Consider the following 18,608-nt stretch of genomic DNA (forward strand, 5'->3'; position numbering starts at 1 on the left):
CCAAAAGGTAGATCCAAAAACTTTAGGACTTAGAATTGGGGAGCCCATATGTTTCCTAAGCCACCGTGAACTGGAAAACGCCGCCAAAAGCACCTAAACGAAACCATCCTCCTGTATACTCTCCATTATCAAACTAAAACCCATTGCTGTTGAGTCGATTCCAACTCATAGCGACCCTATAGGACAGAGTAGAACTGCCCCATGGGGTCTTCCAAGGAGTGGCTGGTGGATTCAAACTGCCAACTTCTGGTTAGCAGCCAAATGCTTAACCACTGAGCCACCAGGGCTTCACTCTCTATTATATTAACCTATTTACTGGTCATGACACTTTCATCAGGTAGAACTACTTTGTTTTTCCTGTTTACCGTCTGTCTCCCTCTTCTAGAATGTCTTGTTTGCAGCTGCATCCCCAGGACCTAAAACATTGCCTGACAAAGTAGGAACTCAGCATTTGTTGAAAGGATGACTGGGCTCATTTAACTCTTTCAACAGCTCCAAAAGGCAGGTGTTACAAACACCAAACCCCTCCCTCCCGCCAACAAGACGCTGCATGGTCTGCCCCCATACACCTCTCCCACAGCTACCCTGGCCTTGTCCCAGTTCCTTTGCTGAATCAAGCTCCATCCCGTTTCCAGATCTCTGCTGATGCTGCTCCCTCCCCCCCATGCAGTTAAGGCCTACTCACGCTCAGGCCCCCTCTCAAAGGTGAGTCCTATGACACCTCCTGGCCTCCCCCAACTCGGCAGGCCCCCTCGGACATACTGTCTCGTGGCCTCCTGGGCTACTCAGCCAGGGCACTTAGCTTACATGTGATCACATAGCTGTGTCTATGAGCTCCAGGAAGCCAGGGGCCCCTTTTTATTTCCAGAACCCTTAATAGGCCTGGGACACAGTAGGTGTTTAATAACTATCACATCCAACTGTTGTGGTCGCCCACGTGACCCCCACAGGTCCAGCTCCCTTGCAGGCAGACAGGGCCAATGTGACTAGTACTGGGTGTGAGCAAAAATGAACCGGGTCGCTTCTGGGCCTTGGCATTTAAGTTCTGCACTGCAACCCTCTGGAGCTCTGGTAGGCAGTGCTTAAGAGCTACGGCTGCTAACCAGAAGTATGGCAGTTTGAATCTACCAGCCGCTCCTTGGAAACCCCATGAGGCAGTTCTACTCTGTCCTATAGGGTCGCTATGTGTTGGAATCGACTTGATGGCAACGGGTTTGGTTTGGTTTTGCGACCCTCTGGTTCTCTTCTCCTGCTGCAGTGGCCTGGGAGTGTCCCAGTCGGAGAAGCTAGAAACGGGAGGGCCCCACTCCCATTCTATGAAGGCAGCATCTCCCTGATACCAAAACCAGGTAAAGACACTACGAAAAACAAAATTACAGACCTGTATCCCTCACGAGCTTAGATGCAAAAACCCTCAACAAAATTCCAGCCAAAAGAATCCAACAACATATAAAAAAAATAATTCACCATGACCAAGGGGGATTCATACCAGGTATGCTGGGATGGTTCAACATTAGAAAAACAACTAATGTAATCCATCATATAAATAAAACAAAAGACAAGAATCACATGATTTTATCAATTGATAAAGAAAAGGCATTTGATGAAGTTCAACACCCATTCATGATAAAAACTCTCAGCAAAACAGGAATAGAAGGAAAATTCCTCAATATAATAAAGGGTATTTATACAAATATTTTAATAGCCAACATCATCCTAAATGGAGAGAGTCTGAAAGCATTCCCCTTGAGATTGGGAACCAGACAAGGATGCCCTTTATCACCGCTCTTATTCAACATTGTGCTGGAAGTCCTAGCCAGAGCAATTGGGCTAGACAAAGAAATAAAGGGCATACAGATTGGCGGGGAAGAAGTAAAGTATCTCTATTTGCAGATGACATGATCTTATACACAGAAAACCCTAAGGAATCCTCCAGAAAACTATTGAAACTAATAAGAAGAGTTCAACAGAGTATCAGGATGCAAGATAAACATACAAAAATCAGTTGGATTCCTCCATACCAACAAAAAGAACATCGAAGAGGAAATCACCAAATCAATGCCATTTAAAGTAGCCCCCAAGAAGATAAAATACTTAGGAATAAATCTTACCTGAGATGTAAGAGACTGGTACAAAGAAAACTACAGTATACTTCTGCAAGAAACCAAAGGAGACTTATGTAAGTGGAAGAACATACTTTGCTCATGGATAGGAAAACTTAATATTGTAAAAATGTCTATTCTACCAAAAGCGATCTATAGATTTAATGCGATTCTGATCCAAATTCCAACAACGTTTTTTAATGAGATGGAGAAACAAATCACCAACTTCATATGGAAGGGAAAGAGGCCCTGGATAAGTATAGCATTGCTGAAAAAGAAGAACAAAGTGGAAGGCCTCACTCTACCTGATTTTAGAACCTATTATACCACCACAGTAGTCAAAACAGCCTAGTACTGGTACAACAACAGATACATAGACCAATGGAACAGAATTGAGAATCCAGACATGAATCCATCCATATATGAGCAGTTGATATTTGACAAAGGCCCCAAATCAGTTAAATGGGGAAAAGAGTCTTTTTAACAAATAGTGCTGGCGTAACTGGGTATCCATCTGCAAAAAAATGAAACAAGACCCATACCTCACACCATGCACAAAAACGAACTCAAAGTGGATCGAAGACGTAAATATAAAATCTAAAATGATAAAGATCATGGAAGAAAAATAGGGACAACTTTAGGAGCCCTACGACATGGCATAAACAGTATACAAAACATTACTAACAATGCAGAAGAAAAACTAGATAACTGGGAGCTCCTAAAAATCAAACACCTATACTCATCCAAAGACTTCACCAAAAAAGTAAAGAGACTACCTACAGACTGGGAAAAAGTTTTTAGCTATGACATTTCTGATCAGCACCTGATCTCTAAAATCTACATGATACTGCAAAAACTCAACTACAAAAAGACAACCCAATTTAAAAATGGGCAAAAGATATAAACAGACACTTCACTAAAGAAGACATTCAGGTAGCTAACAGATAATTGAGGAAATGTTCACCATCATTAGCCATGAGAGAAATGGAAATCAAACCTACAATGTGATTCCATCTCACTCCAACAAGGCTGGCATTAATTCAAAAAACACAAAATAAAAAATGTAGTAGAGGCTGTGAAGAGACTGGAACACTTACACACTGCTGGTGGGAATGTCAAATGGTACAACCACTTTGGAAATCAATTTGGCGCTTCCTTAAAAAGCTAGAAATAAAACTACCATACGATCCAACAATCTCACTCCTTGGAATATATCCTAGAGAAATAGGAGCCTTTACACGAACTGATATATGCACACCCATGTTGACTGCAGCTCTGTTTACAACAGCAAAAAGATGGAAGCAACCAAGGTGCCCATCAACGGATGAATGGATAAATAAATTATGGTATATTCACACAATGGAATACTACGCATCAATAAAGAACAGTGATGAATCTGTGAAACATTTCATAACATGGAAGAATCTAGAAGGCATTATGCTGAGTGAAATTCGTCAGTTGCAAAAGGACAAATATTGTATAAGACCACTATTATAAGAACTCGAGAAATAGTTTAAACAAAGAGGAGAATATTCTTTGATGGTTATGGGGGGGAGAGAGTGGGGAAGAAGGGAGAGCTTCACTAATTAGACAGTAGATAAGAACTACTTTAGGTGGAGGGAAAGACAACATACAATACAGGTGAGGTCAGCACAACTGGACTAAACCAAAAGCAAAGAAGGCCAGTGTAGCAGGGGCGGGGGTTTGGGGACCATGGTTTCAGGGGACGTCTAAGTCAATTCGCATAATAAAATCTATTAAGAAAACATTCTGCATCCCACTTTGGAGAGTGGGGTTGGGGTCTTAAATGCTAGCAAGCAGCCATCTAAGATTCATCAATTGGTCTCAACCCATCTGGAGCAAAGGAGAATAAAGAACGTCAGGGAAAGACTTAATGGTCTGACTGAGACTAGAAGGACCCCGGTGGTCACGGCCCCCAGACCTTCTGTTAGCCCAGGACAGAACCATTCCCAAAGCCAACTGTTCAGACAGGGATTGGACTGGACAATGGGATAGAAAAAGATGCTGGTGAAGAATGAACTTCTTGGATCAAGTAGACACTTGAGACTATGTTGGGATCTCCTATCTGGAGGGGAGACGAGAGGGAAGAGGGCGTTAGAAGCTGGAGGAATGGACACAAAAAGAGACAGTGGAGGGAAGGAGCAGGCTGTCTCATTAGGCAGAGAGCAATTAGGAGTATACAAATTTTTTATGAGAGACTGACTTGATTTGTAAACTTCTACTTAAAGCACAATAATAATTAAAAAGTTAAAAAAAAAAACAAGACAGGAGGGCCCCATTGGTCTGGGTCCCTGAGGTAGGAGGTAAAGCCCCCTGCCTGACCTGCCATGTCATGAGGAAGAGATTTCCATTGGTTCTGCTGAACCTCTAAGGTCTCAGGGTTCACCTGTCACAGCATCAACATCTTGGCTGTCACTGCCATTCATGGGAGTGACCACTGGCAGCTAGGGATAAAGGCCACTGTGAAGGCACCATGGAGAGGAGGAGGCAGGCAATGCTTCCCAGTGGGCAGCACTGAACCTCCGTGAACAGATGAGCGAGGGGACTGAACAGTTCTTCCTTGGGGAATCGCTACTTTCAGGGCACATGGAAGAACCCAGAGCCTCCGCTCCCACCAGGCAGGGCCTGCCTCAGCAGCCCTCATCAAGCAAGCTCCTTAAGGATCACAGCCATGTCCCAGCCGCTGGGGTTGGGGAAGGAGGCTGCTCAGAAGGCAGCAACGCCCCAGAAAACCCTGTAAGCTGAAACAGCAAGACTGCGTGAAGGGCCTGGGCTAATTCAGGCTGACAACCGTCCCGTGGAATCACCCACTGGGGCTCTGCCCTGCCGGCTGCATCCCAGAGAATAAATCACACTGTCAGGTCTAATTTGGGACTCGGCTGATGGGCTGAGCAGAGCATCCATGCGTTCTGGCCACAGGGGTCAAGGGCAGCCCATGCTCTTGAGGCCAGAGCTGAAAGGCCTGGGGACTGGGTGAGAAAAGCACGGTTTTCAGTGGTAGGCTGACAGCTGTGGGCTTCCGACACACCACAGAAAATCCTCTCTTCTCCCACGAAATTCCTGCCCCAGGCCTCAGCTCTGCAGCCCTGTTCCCAGAGCAGAGTCCTGCTCTACGCAGGTACCATGCTGGCCCGGGGCTGGGCACGCAGTCAGCACACATTAGTGAATAAATAATCACGGCGGCAGCAGCCGGGGCTTATTATCTGACAGCAGGGTGACTCAGCTGCTCAACCGCTGACCTACAGAAAGGGTTAATGAGTGTGAACTGCCCTGCCGCTGCCACCACCATCGTCATCATCAAGTTATTATGTGGCTACTTCGTGCCAGGCACTGTTCTGGGTACTTGAAATGCATAAAAACATTTCAATCCTCAAAAGAACCCCAGCAGGAGATGGAAGCTCCCAGAGCTAAGCCAGGACTAGAAGCCTGGTCAGCAGGATTCTGGAACCTATGTTCCTGGCCACCATGTCAACCTGCCTTTGATGCTGTCTCTTCCAGGAGGCTTGCCCTGAAGGCCCACATCAGGGCTGTGTGTCTCCTCTGGATCCCCAGAGGCTGTGGCTTCCCTATGAGAGCTGTCCTCCCCTCCGGCTGCTTCTGCAGAGCTCTGCCATCATGCTGTCTGTCCGGGCAGCTATCCCTGCAAGCTGAGTGTCCAGCACAGGGCCAAGAACATGGGGCATGCCCAGTGACAGCCTGTGGGATGGATGGTGACCTGAGTGCAAACGTTTCATTTCACAGAGGAAGGGAACAGAGGTTTAGAAAGCAGAGCAGCTGTGAAAAAGCTTCACTGGAGAAAGAGGAAGTGGAGAAGGGACAACGAGGCTGCTCCTTGATGAATCTCTCCTCATCCTCCAAGGCCCAAGCCTGCTGCTAGGGCTTCTGTGACCCCCACGCTGCTTTGGACACCTCCTCCAGGCTCCCGTGGCTCCCTGTGCCTCCCCCACCCCAGCCCTGGTCACTCTGATGCCTGTCACCATCTTCTGGGCTGTCCCCGTCTGAGGGTCAGCCTCCCTCACTGGACAAGGATCCCCGTGAGCGCAGGGCTCAGGGCTGTCTTGGTCACCGCTGTGTCCTCAGCATCACTCACCACAAGGCTGGCCACAGAAGAGGCAGACACTAAACACGTGCTGAATCAGCCTGTGGTACCCCAGAGAAAGGGAACACGACAGGAAGTCTCATTCTGGGAAAAGCAGTTAACAGCACAGGTAGACGTTGTCTGAAGAAGGGAGGCCTGGAGAAGCTGGCTCGGCCATCTGCAGGTCCCAGAGCCAGTGGGAGGTGGTCACAAAGAGGCAGACATGACTCACAAGAAAGCTGTTTAATCATCAAAACTCCCCCCAAACAAAGTATGCCGCCCTGATCCTTCCTTGCTGGGTCACTTAAAACGAGGTCAGATGGCTAGCAGTCAGGGACCCACAGGACCCTCTAAGAGGCAACAGAGCATAGTGGCTGAGTGAGGGCTCTGAAGACAGGCTGCACGAGTTCCCACCTAGCTCCTCTGCTTAGCAGGTGGCTTCACCACGCTGTGCCTCCATTTCCTTGTCATTATTACAGCGACTTCACAGGGCGACTGAAGGATTGAATGAGATCACGCGTGTAAAGCGCTTACAACAGGGCTTGGCACAGAGTCGGCACCCATAAATGTTAGTTATTACTACTGCTTTTCTTCCCCAGTGGCGGCAGACATTGGCAGCTGGCTGATCCCATAGATACTCCCACTCCTTTTCTCTTGAGTCCCCCTGGAGAAAGTCTGGAATTGCTAAATAAAACGTCCAAAGTCGGTGGAGCTAGGGCAGGCCAAGGGACACATTTCTTTCTGGCCAGTGAGATTTAAGCAGAATCTTCTTGGGGGATTCTGGGAATGCTTAAGCTGTCGAGAACGCAAAACCATGTGTTGCTATGGTCGACCCATCCCCCTTTGTCCCACCTGGAGCTGCAGCAGCAGCCTTGCATCCGAGAGGGTGAAGATCAAGAAAACCAGAGACTCCAGCCCTGACACTGCTCAGCCACCAAACTAATGTCAGCAGCCAAGCACCTCCAGGTTTGCTGTCAGGTGGGAGAAACCAACTGCCATTTGTTTAAGCTGCTGCGAGCTGGGTTTTCCGTTCTTGCAGCTGAAAGTATTCCTAGCTGATGCGCCCACCACGACGCAAATGGCTCAGGGCACGTGCCCACGGTAATGGGTGGCCAGCCTCAGTTCAGGACCACAGGCCCAGACTATGGCTGAGAACCCCTGATCTGGAGAAAAATAGGGGAAGGCTGAACCAGAACAGTGGTTACTGAATGCTGGTCATTTATTCTTCCTTTCCTTTCTATACAATTATTTACTTAATATTTTCTTTAACTCCACTCACTTATAAACTTTACACACACACACACACAGCCTGGTTGCACAGTGGTTAAGCACCTGGTGGCTACTGCACCCACCAGCCGCTCTGTGGGAGGAAGGTGTGGCAGTCTGCTTCCATAAAGATTACAGCCTTGGAAACTCTATGGGGGCAGTTCTATCCTGTCCTATAGGGTCGCTATGAGTTGACATGGCCTCGATGACAATGGGTTCAGGTGTTTTTATATATAACTTAAAATATATATTTATATATATGTATACATGTCATCACCAAAGTGAAAAACTGGTATCTTTTGCTACAAGGAAAAGTTAACAAAAAATATGATGGAAACAAACAAAATTTATTCATCCATTTACTGCTCAAAATGATCTCACAGCATAACTGAGTGAATAAAAAAATGAGGGAAAGGTCTTCCTTACTGAAGAATTCCAATGAAAAAATGTAGAAGGAAAGAGCAAAACAAAAAGAGGGAAAAAACAGAGTAATGATAGTTGCAGACCAGGCTGATCCATCAACAGATGCTAAAACTAGCGGGTGAAAGTCTGAGGAGAAAAAGACATCTGCATTATCTCAAGGTAACTGTCCCCAGATACTTACCAATTATCAAGGGAACAACAGCAATGGGGTGGAGAAACCCGGCACACACCACCATGACCAAGTGATCAGGTCAGTAGCACCGGAAACAAGACAGCTCACCATCGTGAGCTCCCTGGTGTACTGCACTGAGGAGGTGCCTCACCCCTGAGACATTCTTCTGGATACTACACAACCTCTGTCTAAAGCCACTGCCGTCGAGTCAATTCCGACACATAGCAACCCTACAGGACAGAGCAGAACTGCCCCACAGGGTTTCCAAAGGGTGGCTGGTGGATTCTAAGTGCTGACCTTTTGGTCAGCAGCCAGGTTCTTAACCACTGCACCACCAGGTCTCCAACCACAGTCTAGTCATGAGAAAATACCAGGCAAACCCGAGGCGAAATTGAAAGATATTCTACAAACTCCAAAAGTGTCAAGGTTGTGAAAGGCAGGAAAGACTGAGGAATTCTTACACACTTAGAAGGAGATTAAGGAGATAGCTCAGTGCACTGTGGGATCCTACAGTGAATCTTGGAATAGAAAAGGACATGTGTGGAAGAACTGCTGTGTTCTCTATGTTTCTATAATAATCTCAAATCCCATAAGGTATAAGACACTATTACGCTTTCAAAACACATGTGTGTAAGCAATAGTAATTTGGTAGAGGGTCAGCAAAAACGAGGAAGACTCTCGCTGGGGTGGCCTGACACAGTGGCTCCGACACTGGGCTCAAGCAAAACAACAATTGTGAGAATGGCGCAGGACCAGGCAGTGTTTTGTTCTGTCGTGCATAGGGTCGCTATGAGTCGGAATCGACTCAACGGCACCTAACAACAACAAGCAACTGTAATATGAACTTAGAAATATGTCTATCTTTGTGAGGCCCTCAAACATTAACTACAAGCCGTTAGGAACCATAATGTCATAAGTCATGAGAAAGTTATTTAGAAAATTATGAACAGAAATACAGAAGCATGTGAAGTATGTAAAGACCATAAACAACTTTTACAGTGACCTGACATGCTGTGATAAAAAAAGACATAACAGAGCTAAGCTTCATAAACTACCCTTGAGACATAAGTCTAAACAAACTCCCGAATCTCTAACCTTGAAGGAAAAACATGTGACAATCTCTAACCCTAGAGAAAAGACACCACACACTAGTCTCTGACGTCACGCTGGTCTTTATTGTGTGAGGCCAGGGTTAGAATGAATGTCGCATATAAACCCTGAATTCCCGCTCACTCACCGGGAGAAGGCAGAGGCAAAGGGCTCTTTCTCTAGTCTCTTGTTCTCTCTGAAGACCAAGAACCTGTTGAGACTCTGCCCGCCGCTGACCTCAGACCCTAGCTATGAGGGGCCTTTGACGAGTTCAAGCTGTGGTCAAGCCTTCCTCCTGAGACCTCTTGTTAAAAAGTAAAAGCCCTAAGTTTAAAGATCTGGACTCTAACCATTTAAGAAACATTGTAATTGTTAATTCGGATTCCCCAGTTCTAAATGAATGTTATGAGGTCTTACCCTGTGTACCTTGCCATGACTAACTTGCCATAATCTAAATGAGTTTATTCATGACCAACCTGAGTCTTTATTTATTTTCTAAGATAAAATCCTACATGACATGGTGCGATATGAATAAAGTCTGTCGTTTAATAGTACTGCACCAGTGATCATTTCCTGGTTTTGATCCTTGTACCAGAGTCAGAAGATCGGTAACATTAGGGGAAGCTGGGTGAAGGCCTATCTGACCTTTCTGTACTATTTCTTGCAATTTTCTGTAAGTCTAAAGTAACTTCAAAATAAAAAGTTAAAAAGAATTGTGCTAAAATATATTCTTTGATGAAAACGTGTCCTTAGAGACTATCCCACAAACAAGCTTCAGTTACTGGAGCAGAGTTTTGCCAAGATGAAGGAATGTGAAGAGACTTAATAAAGAGTCCAGAGAAAAGTTACCTCCTAAGTGGTTAAGTGATACAGCTGCTAACCTAAAGGTCAGCGGTTCAAATCCACCAGCCACCCCTTGGAAACCCTATAAGGCAATTCTACTCTGTCCTATAGGGTCGCTATGAGTCAGAATTGACCCAATGGCAATGGGTTTAGTTTTTTTTTGTTATGTCCCCTAGTTTCCCACAGCTCGGCTGAAAGGCTGTTACCACTACCAGCGTCCAGAGTCTGGACACCAAATCTCCTGCTCCCCCTTCCACACTGCTAGGGTCTCTCAGTGCTTTATGGTTCAAACCGACCTCCCTGCTTCCAATACTCCCTGCTAAGCACCTCCTTTGCCTCCTGCAAAAAAGGATGTGGAACGCCACACACCCTGAGGCCCACTGCACTACTTGGAATCCACCCACAGAAACAAGAGAGGATGTTCACTACCAAATAAACAGAAACCTAGATACGACATTCAAAACCTACTCGTTACACCTAAGTATTTGCCATATGTACATATGTTCAGTTACGTGTAAACGCCTACACCGTGTTTTTAGCCTAGAGAGAAACCGACGCACGGCACGGCCGCAGGGTGGGTGATGGGACAGCTCTGGATCTTGGGTTGCAGTGATACAACCGCGTGCATTTCTCTAAGCTCAAGGAACTGTACAACAAAGAGCAAATTTTACTCCATGTAAGTTTTTAAAAATTAAAAAAAAAAAAGAGTGTGATTCCCTGATGCGTGCTTACAAACACAGACCTCTCAGGTGCGCTGTGAGGGATGGGGGGGGGGGGGCGCGTGCTGCAGAAGCATCTATACATCATGGCTGCCTTCTCTCTTCTAATTTTATTGTGGTAAAATACATGTAACACGACAGCTGCCATTCAACCATTTTTTTTATGTGTACCATGAAGTGGAATTAATTACATTCATATGGTTATTTTTTTTTACATGGAAAACCACAATGGTTCATTCTACGCGTCAACTCAGCTAGGCTGTGGTATCCAACTGTTAGTTCAAACACTAGTCTAGATACCGCTATGAAGCTATTTTGTTGCTGCAATTAACATTTACAATCAGTTGACTTTCAGTTAAAAAGATGACCCTTGATAATGTGGGGTGGCCCTTAGCTAAGCAGTTAGAGGCCTTAACGGCAAAAACTGAGGTTTCTGGGAGAAGAAGGAATTCCTCCTGAAGCCTTAACAGGGAAACCCTGCCTGAGTTTCCAGCCTCCTGGCCTGGCCTACAAGCTTCAGACTGGCCAGTTCCTACAGGCACATGAGCTAATTCCTCAAAATAAAAAATTCTTCTTCCTACTCACATCCTATCGGTTCTGTTTCTCTGGAGAACCCTGGCTGATACACAAACTAAAATAATAAGTGTGTGCATATAAAAAAAAAAAAAAACTTTTTTTTTTTTTTATATATATGTGAGGAGCCCTGTGGTTAAGAGTTTGGCTGCTAATCAAAAGGCTGGCAGTTCAAACCAATAAGTCACTCCTTGGAAATCCTATGGGGCAGTTTGGAATTGACTTGACAGCAACAGGTTTGGTTTTTTTTTTTTTTAATACATGTATGCAAAGGCCCTGGGTGGTGCAAATAGTTAAGCGCTTAGCTGCTAACCAAAAGGTTGGCAGTGTGAGTCCATCCAGGGGTGCCTCAAAGGAAAGGTCTGGTCATGTACTTCCCCAAAATCAGCCACTGAAACCCCAACGCAGGACAGTTCTACTCTGAGGCAGAGTCCGCCCCACGGCCACCAGGGTGGTTTGCTCTTGGTATACATGTGTCTGGTAACGCTGACATACAGGCAAAGGTCTGCCAGGACACCCACCCAACTGACAGTGATTAGCTCTGCAGGAGGATGCTGCCTTGTGGGTGACGGGAGAGACCGTGAAGGGGACTTCCATTATTCCCTTGGTGCTCTGCCGTGTAATTTTTTTAGTCGTCAAGATGCTTCCATGTATTAGCTGCAAAACGTAAGCTGACAGAGAAACCACCACATTCACTCGTCTTCAGTGCATGCGGGACACGAGCGTTCTCTGAGGGTCCCAGAATGTCGATATCAAAGACTGCACATCTACGGAGTGGGAAAAAAAAAAGAGGTGATGTCCCCGGCTGACTGGAGCCTTCCTGCTGCGATATTCATCCGTCATGCATTTACTCACTCCCTCGACAGACACCCACGAACACCTGCCGCGAGCCAGGCAGCCAGGATACACCAGTGAGGAGGACAGACAGAGCCGCAGACGTTCTAGCACGGGAGAAGGATGGACAACAAATACACCACACACAGTCAAGAAGCAGTAAGTGCCTTGACCAGAACGAGGCCAGGTGAGGAGATGGTGATGGGGCTACTACTTCACACAGGGTGTGTCTTAGTCACCACGTGCTGCTATAACAGAAATACCACAAGTGGATGGCTTTAACAAAGAGAAATTTATTTTCTCACGGTACAGTAGGCTAAAAGTCTAAATTCAGGGCGTCAGCTCCAGGGGAAAGCTGTCTCTCTCTGTCGGCTCTGGAGGAAGGTCCTTGTCTTCAATCTTCCCCTGGTCGAGGAGCTTCTCAGGCGCAGGGACCCCAGATCCAAAGGACACGCTCTGCTCCTGGTGCGGCTTTCTTGGTGTTATGAGGTCCCCCACTCTCTGCTTGCTTCCCTTTCCTTTCATCTCTTGAGTCATAAAAGGTGGTACAGGCCACGCCCCAGGGAAACTCCCTTTACCTTGGATCAGGGAGTGAGGGTGGTGTTATAATCCCACTCTAATCCTCTCAACATAAAATTATAATAATCACAAAATGGAGGACAACCACACAAGACTGGGAATCATGGCCTAACCAAGGGGACACGATTCAATCCATGACAGGGTGGTCAGGGAGAACCTCTGTGAGGAGGCCTGGATACATGAGACCGTAGGCTGTGTAACTCTCTGAGAAACCACAGGAACAGACAGTGCAAAGGTCCTGAGGCAGGAGTGTATGTGCGGCGTCAGAGGAGCAGCCAGGAGGCCAGTGTGGCTGGTGCAGGGTGAATGAAGGGAAAAAGTGAGGGTGCTTCCCTCAGACAGCTGTGAACTGAGGAAAGGCAGAGAAACGGCACTTGTCCTGATTTCTAACCTTTTTTTCCTAATTGATTCGTCAGCTCCAAGTGCCCTGCCCCGGCCTTAGTGATGGCTCAAGAATGATCGTGGCACTGACGAGAGCCAATACACACTGGTCCTAGGACATCCCCTGCAACTGTGGGGAGAGAGATGGGTTGTTCTCCGGGGGCTGCTGGCCTGGTTGGATACACCTACGGAGCTGCCAGGGGCTGCCTTAGAGCCTGCCTGAGAACAAAGTCAACACAGAGGGATGCAGAGCTAGGAGGCAGAAGGTCCTGGCAACTTCTCTGAGGCCCTGGATCCAGCCATGCCTGAAGCCATCCCGTGTAGAATCTCCTAGGTTGTGGGTTCATATATTTTCTTTTGTATTTAAGCCAGGTTGACCTGAATTTCTATTCGCTCAAACAACCCAGATGACTCTCAACTAACACAGATGAGCGGAGGCAACTGCAACTTCTGATGATTCCCGTAGCTCACTACTAAGCAATTTAGAAAAGTACAAAATAAAATTAGAAACAGTTATTATACACAGAAACAGCAGGTATACAAAAAAAAGTACACTTTTGAAACTCAGAAAGAGCCTCCACTGGGCTACAATCCAGTTGCTATCCTCACTCTGGCCCAGGAAAGCCTAACCATCCTGGTTTTCAAGACGCTTGGCAGGGCAGGAGGGAACCAGAGCACCCAGAACATTCTCCTTATTCACCACACTTGCCATTAAAAAGATTCCTGGGATGCCCAGGAAATCCCTGCAATAACGCTCTTGTAAAATTCTCACAGCTGCCTTGTAGATCGCAACAGAGATTGTTTTTCTGCCACCGATTTGTTCCCCTTTCCTGCCTCTCGAGGGATGCACGTGGCTCTTTAAGAGCAGACGTCAGTGATGTGCCGTGGTGGTGCTGCTGCTTTGAGCTGGGGACCCACTTCCTGCCAACTGGAGGAAGTCGTGGATGTCTGTCAGACTGGGGACCCTCACATACGGGAAGAGCCACAGGGCAGAGGAGGATGCTGAGGGGTCATAGAAACAGCAGCAAAGGTGGGCTGCGCGGCCAGAAATTCAGTCAGAACTCCAAGTGTCCCGGAGCTCCACTTCACACCACCTGGGAAGGGAGGACACTCCTGGAGGTGCCTCAGTAATCCAGCACACCCACCAGGGAAACAGCCCCAGCCCACTTGCCGCTAAGTTTCAGTCACAGGGCTGAGGGCCTCAGTTCCCACGACTTACACCAAGAAGCACACAGTGCCAGATGAGGGGACCTGGGGGCATCCTGGCCCGACTCCCTCCGCCTCAGGGATTGGCTCCAGGAGGGACACAGGATCCAAGCCAGGCCAATCAGAGTCAGCCCAGGGAAAAGGGCTGTCATGTGAGGCAGGGGCTACTGAGGGCTGCTTTACCACCTGAAGGGGACAAAGCCAAAGCCAAGAGAAGCAGAGGCCAGAAATGGAGACGGGTGGATTCCTGCGATGAGAATACCTGAGATGGAATCCAGTCAGGCCAGCACTGAGATTTTCAGGTCCCTGAGCCATTAATGTGCCTTTACAGTTGAAGCCAGTTTGAGCTGGGAATTCTGTCACTTACAACAGAAATAACTGAGTAACAGAACAGGAATGGACCTCAGAAATCAATAGGGCGCTCTTTTGTGTCTGGGTGAACATGATTCTCCTAAGAAGCCAAGGAAACAATGCCACATCTCTCCAGGAAAACAACCCAAACTACCACGTGTCTCAAGAATGTCAAAGGCCTCTTAAGCCCCGATTCACAGGGCCTGGATGAAGAACGCTTTGATCCAGTCTGATCTGTTCATGTGATGGATGAGGAAACTGGGGTGCATAACGCTTAAATGACTTGTTTTGAGGCCCCAGGGCCAGCTGGGGACAGAGCTGAGCCACCCTACAAATCCCAGGGGATTTCATCTCCCACTTACCTGAGTACGGTCCTCAGGGGAGACTACAGAGGGTTAGGGGGGGCTCCAGGTCCCCACACCCAATTACACCTACAGCAGCTCCATTTTTGCATATCTGTTTCATAAAAATGGGCTTTCAGGGAGTGTCTGACAAGAGTTCCACCACTCCACAGAAATCTGGTGATGTGGTACTGAAAACCAATCTCTTGCATTACATTTCAGAGTAGGTACATGTTAATGACCATGGTTTTGATTGTCTGCCAAGACCCTGCTCTCCCGACCCCGAGGCTAGCCAGCACACTCGGCCTTTGTTCCTGTACTTCTGGACCCTCCATTTCTATTCTCTTTACTCCTATTTCCATCTCAGCTCATACAGAAGGGATCCTCCACCACACCTGTCCGCTCCCCTTACTTGGTCCTCGCTGAGGAAGAAGGGGTGGCTAACCTGATTGATCAGAGATTATAACCATTCCTGGCACCTGCTTTTCAAGTGGGCAAGATTATTAGGCCCTGGCAGCACAGTGGTTAAACGCTTGGCCGCTAACCAAAAGGTAGGTGGTTTGAACCTACCAGTCCCCTCTCAGGAAAAAGATGTGGCAGTCTGCTTCCCTAAAGATTACAGCCTTGGAAACCCTACGTGTCAGTTCTACTGTGTCCTATAGGGTCACCTGAGCCAGAATCAACTCAACGGCAATGGGACAAGCCCAGAATCACACCATAGGGCATTAGCAGTTCAGTGGTAGAATCCTCGCCTTCCATGTGGGAAAAGTGGGTTCGACTCCCAGCTAATGCACTTCGTGTTTGCAGCCACGATCTGTCTGTCAGTGGAGGCTTGCGTGTTGCTGTGATGCTGAACAGTGATCAGCGGAGCTTCCAGACTAAGATGGACTAGGAGGAAAGGCTTGGTGATGTACTTCTGAAAAACCAGCCAATGAAAACCCTATGGATCACGACAGTCTTACGTGGCTGACCACTGGGATGGGGCAGGACCGGGCAATGTTTCACTTCGTTGTGCACGCGGCTGGTTCGACAGCAGTTAACAACGACAAGGTCAGGACCAGGTCGATCAACCTTTTCTCTCTTCTGTGCCCAGAGGTAGCAGCAGGCTCTCCCCGACTTTCTGTCTTGGAGCAGTAACACACCCTGGGCAGCGTCCACCCAACCTCTAAGCGTGCCTGGCCATATGCGCCCTCTCTAGACCAGGTGGTGGTAGGGCAGCCAGGCCTTTCTCCTCCAGGAAGATGGTTGTGTGAGTGGCTGATCCAGGCATTTCGACTGGAGGTGAAGGAGGATGAAGCCCACTGGGGCCTTCTGCCTTAAGCTGCATTCTCCTTTCTAGACTTTACCAGAGCTTCACATTGGGGACTTGCTCATGGATCGATAAAGGGGTTCAATCATCCCTCACTCATAGAGATTCCCATCATACCTGTCCCCATCCTGTCTTTGGAGCCCTGGTGGCGCAGTGGTTAAGAGCTCAGCTGCTCCTCGGGAACCCTATGGGGCAGTTCTACTTTGCCCTGTAGGGTTGCTATGAGTTGGAGCCAACTCGACGGCAGTGGGTTTTTTGGTTTTATCCTGTCTTTGAAATACTGACTTAGGACCTAACATTCGTTCATTCAACTGCCTCTACCCACATACCGACAAAGAAAAGCTGGTGTGTGAAGAAAAGACTTTGCCTTGGAAAGATCCTGGTCCTCGCGGCCAGCTCTGCAGCAGCCACGGCAATCACCTTGCAGTTAATCATCACAGTCCCCCTCCTGACCCGTGTCCTGTTAATAACACAGCCCCGGGACTCAGCCCTTGTTCCGTCACTGACTTACGTAGTCCACACTGACGCTGGGGGTCTCATATCCCCATTTCTTACTTCCTCCTGGGAGATAAGCACCCTGGTGTGGGGGGCTGAACAGCCACCTTTGAGGGTTTCTTTGTGCCCAGGGGGTCTGAGAGCTCTCCTGCCTCTAGCCCAGCCCAAGTAACACCGAGCTAGAGCGGCTTACAGCAGTCCTCTGCAGGGCTCGGGGATCCCATCTGAACCCCAACACCTGTGTGGCCTTGCAAATCCTAAATTCTCACTGTGGCTTGAAGCACAAGGTTTTCTGTTCTGCTTTTACTATGTCCAGGCACTGTTCTCAGCTCGGTTAACTATTAACTCATGTAACCCTCATAATAACCCTATGAAGAAGAGTCTATTAGGACACTGTTATGAATCGTGTCCCCCCAGAATATGTATCAGTTTAGCTGGCTCTTGATTCCCAGTATTGTGTGATTGTTCACCATTATGTCATCTGATGGGATTTTCCTATGTGCTACAAAATCCTGTCTCTATGATGTTGATGGGATGGGATTGGCGGCAGTCATGTTGATGGGGCAGGACTCATTCTACAGGATTGGATTGTGTCTTGAGCCAATCTTCTGGGATACAGAAGAGAGAAGCAAGCAGAGAGACGGGGGGACCTCATACAAACAAGAAAGTAGTGCCAGGAGAAGGGTGTGTCCTTTGGACCCAGGGTCCCTGCACTGAGGGCCTCCTAGTCCAGAGGAAGATTGATGACAGGGGCCTTCCTCCAGGGCCGATGGAAGAAGGCCTTGCCCTGGAGCTGATACCCTGGGTTTGGACTTCTAGCCGACTAGACTGTGAGGGAATGGACGTCTGTTTGTTGGAGCCATCCATTTGTGGTATTTCTGTTACAGCAGCACTAGGTAACTAGGACCAACCAATCAACCACTGCCGTCGAGTCGATTTTGACTCACAGCAACCATATAGGAGAGAGTAGAACTGCCCCACAGAGTTCCCAAGGAGTGCCTGGTAGATCTGAACTGCCGACCTTTAGAAAACCAAGGCACAGGGTGGTAACTGCCCAAGATTACCCAGCAAGGAGGTGGCTCAGCCAAGAGGGATTCTGGTTCCAGGATCTGTGCTTTTAACCACAAGCAATGGTAGCTGCCCACACAGCAGTTAGGAGTGTGGGCTCCACCTTGAGCCCCATCTCATTCGACACACAGTGTCAAGTCCATCAATTCCAGATGGATGAAAGACCTCAATGCAAGAGGCAAAACACAAGTGTACCCAGAAGACACTGGAGCATATCTTCATAAAGCCGGGAGAGGCAGAGGCTTCTCACTCAGCCCTTCGCCCCTTCATCAGTCTGCCGTCTTCTAGCTGGATATATGGATGTCATGTGGATCTGAGAGGGCTCCCCAGATTAGAAGGACTGAACTCTCTGGGTGCCCCTGGCTTCTGAGGAAAGGCAGAGTGCAGCAGTTGTGCTGTGGCCATGAAGTGGCAAGAGAATCACAGCAGTACTGGCCATTGAACCACACCTTCTGTCTTCTGTGACTCCCTGTGTGTTGAAGCAACAATGCCACTTGTGTTTTCTGATACTTGCAGCCAAATACATTCCTAACTGAAACACCTACTACAGCCATGCTCCAGCAGCCACGTGCTATTCCATCATTCTGGAGAGTTTCCAAACAGCCACTGACATGCGTTTGAAGGTATCTTTAAAAAACTCACCTTCAGAGATGAACTTCGGGAATCAAAGATTTCTACTGAGCATGGCTAATCAGAGGCGTCCCAAAAGATGACTTGGTGCCTGAATTCTCAGAGGACCCAAATTGAGAGCAGCCTGC

General features: G+C 47.7%; 1 protein-coding gene across 6 annotated transcripts in view; it reads right to left on the minus strand.

Annotated features, from left to right (window-relative positions):
* The window catches only part of SIPA1L3 (signal induced proliferation associated 1 like 3), a 292,300-nt gene that overhangs the window by 169,498 nt on the left and 104,194 nt on the right, over window positions 1-18,608 (minus strand). The window contains exon 2 of one of the 6 annotated variants that reach the window (XM_049901369.1): window positions 2,112-2,154. The exons of the other annotated variants lie outside the window; for them this stretch is intronic. The gene's annotated coding sequence lies outside the window, so the exon portion shown is untranslated. The remainder of the gene's footprint in view (window positions 1-2,111; window positions 2,155-18,608) is intronic. 6 annotated transcript variants of the gene reach the window in all.

Source organism: Elephas maximus, chromosome 11 (genome assembly GCF_024166365.1).
Source record: "Elephas maximus indicus isolate mEleMax1 chromosome 11, mEleMax1 primary haplotype, whole genome shotgun sequence".
In the NCBI taxonomy this organism is placed as follows: Eukaryota; Metazoa; Chordata; class Mammalia; order Proboscidea; family Elephantidae; genus Elephas; species Elephas maximus.